The following is a 2,998-nucleotide window of genomic DNA, read 5'->3' on the forward strand; positions in this document are numbered from 1 at the left end:
TCATTCACTTTACTTCGCACAAATTCACTTTACTCCACCTTAAGTCACCCTAATGTAAATTAAGTCACCTTACTCTAACGTCTGCGACGTGACGTGTGCAATGACGGGCACACTAGGCACACACCTTTAGGGCCCATTCACACTTGCGACTTGGCGAGGTCGCGCGACCAAGTTAGTCGCAAAGCGACCAGTCGCAAGTAGTCGCAAATGGTGGCTTTTCTCGAAATGCGCCCGTTTCGGGCCAGTCGCTCACTGCTCGATTTTTCAGTCGCGCGACCGCAGTCGCAGAACAGCTGAACCAATCAGATGCGAAGGAACAGGACGTCCGTATACGCTGACGCTTACTTTACGCGGCGATGACATTTCAAACAGACGTGAACGGCATATCGCGAGACATTTCGGTTGAGCGACTCGTCGGTCGCATTTGTGAGTGTGAACATCGTTCGTCTTGAGTAGCTTTCTGGTCGCCAGTCGCAATCGGTCGCGCGATCTCGCCTAGTCGCAAGTGTGAATGGGCCCTTAGTCAGCCAAAACCATGGAGCCGCCGTGGCGTCGGGAAAGCGCTCTCGTCTCGCACCCCGGAGGCCCGGGATCCATTCGCTCCCAGAGCCAAATCTACGAAATGTTCTTTTCAAAGCTATAATTTACTCTGTTTACAGGAACCGCCCTGAGACGTTTGATGTCAATCCGAGCATTGTTTGACGTGTTTTTACTGTTTGCGCCGTCGGCCATTGTGCTACAATCGCTTTATTAAGCCGGATTTCCGGCCTGATTGGACACGTAATGCTTTCACATTAATAAATGAAGCAAGCAACGGCTGCTTGCTAGTAGCAGCAGCCGGCAGCTATACCGTCGCTTTGTCGCGTTTTCGTGGTCACCAAGCCGGCCAGTGAGCGGTGTTGATTCTTTTTTTTTTTTTTTTTTTCCTTTTAGGCAAACAGCATGTCGAACGCTCGCTAGCATGACTGGTGCTCAGTGCATCAGTCGTTCGCAGCTTGGCTTTCAGTGCAGTATAGTCTGTCTCGGTGTTCTACTCGCAAAGACAGGTCTCTGATGGTTTAAGTGTGAATAAACGAAACGGCGTGCTCATACGGCCTTCTACGCTGCTGTTGCGTTGTCGAGGTTTTCATGCTGCTGTCGTCGTTGTTTGAACCGGGCGTGACGATGCGTACACTTTGTCGCTTTTGCAGCCAAGCGGCCTTCGCGTCTTTGGAAAGGTTCAACACCTCCATGCGGGGGCCGCGGATACGCCTCCGAAAGCACGACGGCGCGAATAAGGCGCCTCGATTGGTCGTGTAGGTGCTATCGTAATGAAAAGGCTATTGAAAAATACAATGTCCGTAGTCTTTTCAAGGGCTCCATTCGGCATTTCATCAGATCCACTCTAGAAATTCCCGTCTACGACGAGACGAACTAACGTCTGCGCCGACATATAAATTAGCCATTTAGGTCACCTCGCCTTTTAAGTTTCGTTTAGGCCGTGGAGCTTTCGTATTGTATGCGCATGACACGAACGTGCATAAAAATGTCAATTGATTCTCGAAATAGAAAACGTCTCCCGATTCGCAAGGACGCGGGATGCCCCGTGTGACGCAATGTGCTGTTGGAATTTCAAGTTTGGCACCCGTGCAGCTTCACTTGCGCACTTCCTCACGGCTTTAAGCGGAGCAACAGCTCACAAGGGAGATCGTGTATTATTCGAGCATGAATAACACCACGTAAAAAAAAAAAGAAAGCAAGACACGCTCAAGATAAAGGGTTGAATCCCCGCTGCGGCTGCTGCATTCTGATGGGGACGGAATGCAAGAACACTCGCGCACCCTGCATTGGGCGCACGTTAAACAACCCCAGGTGCGCAGAATCAATCCTGGGTCTCCCTCTACGGCGAGCCTCATAATCACGTCGCGGTTTTGACACAGGTAGCCACTGAGTTTTTTGAAGCCACGCAAAAAAAAAAAGAGGAAGAAATACCGACCTTCAATCAGACTATCTTCCGTGTAAGATATCTGTACGGTAACTCCTAACTTATTCATAGAAAAATTACATGCTAATAAGTCTTCAGTGCATTTGTGATAATGTTCGTCCTCCTCGCATCCCGATGAATCTGGCAATAAGGGAATCTATCGCGTCATGCGAGCCAACTTCAGTGTAAAATTTCGAAGAGAGCAGGCCAGTTTGGCAAATGTGCCACTGAACATGAACAGTAACATTCGTGTCATTGATCGGCACACTTAACACTTTCCAGCTTAAGAAAATCCGTTCAATTTTGTGCGAGTCACTTTTCGTACAAGCACTGAGCAGTTAAAGCATCCAGAGCATGCGAATTTTTGTGCCCACTTAGTGAGCTTCACCTCAATCTGCCGCCCACGGGCGATTCACTGCATTTCGGTGGTAACAAACTAGCGCATGGCAACGCGTGGCTGCGAGAGATAAGCTGGATTCCGATATTTGTCATCATTTTGATACACTATATCGACGTAGCCGTCATAGATGACTGCAAAAGAAGCTTTATATTTGTGACGTTTCCAACGAGGATGAAATATACAAGTAACTCTTCAAGGAACTCGCGCCAATGAAGCCATTCATTAGACTACTAGAAGGCTCGCAAACTGCTCTATAGACTCTCAGGTATGTGACACTTTCAGCTTATCGAGCTGAAAAACAAAAACAAAAACAAAAAGAAAGAAGGAAGGAAGGAACGCAGGCTTTGAGGCTTGGGGTGAGGCAGTGTTTTCCACACGCGACACCTGTTGTTGGCTCTAATGAAGAAATTGTTTGACATCTCCTGGAGCTTGAAGCACAGAAAACATTTTGAGCTGCAGTTTTTTTTTTCACGTACTTCAACCTGTGAATTAGTGTAGCACTGAAATATTTCACAAGGAGACAACAGTGAAAATCCTGAAGACGCCTGCACTAACGTTCTTTTCCTCCTACTAAATTCTTCCACATACTTCTGGATTTAAAACTGCACGAGTGGTTATAACGTGGTCTACACACT

Source organism: Dermacentor silvarum, chromosome 2 (genome assembly GCF_013339745.2).
Source record: "Dermacentor silvarum isolate Dsil-2018 chromosome 2, BIME_Dsil_1.4, whole genome shotgun sequence".
In the NCBI taxonomy this organism is placed as follows: domain Eukaryota; kingdom Metazoa; phylum Arthropoda; class Arachnida; order Ixodida; family Ixodidae; genus Dermacentor; species Dermacentor silvarum.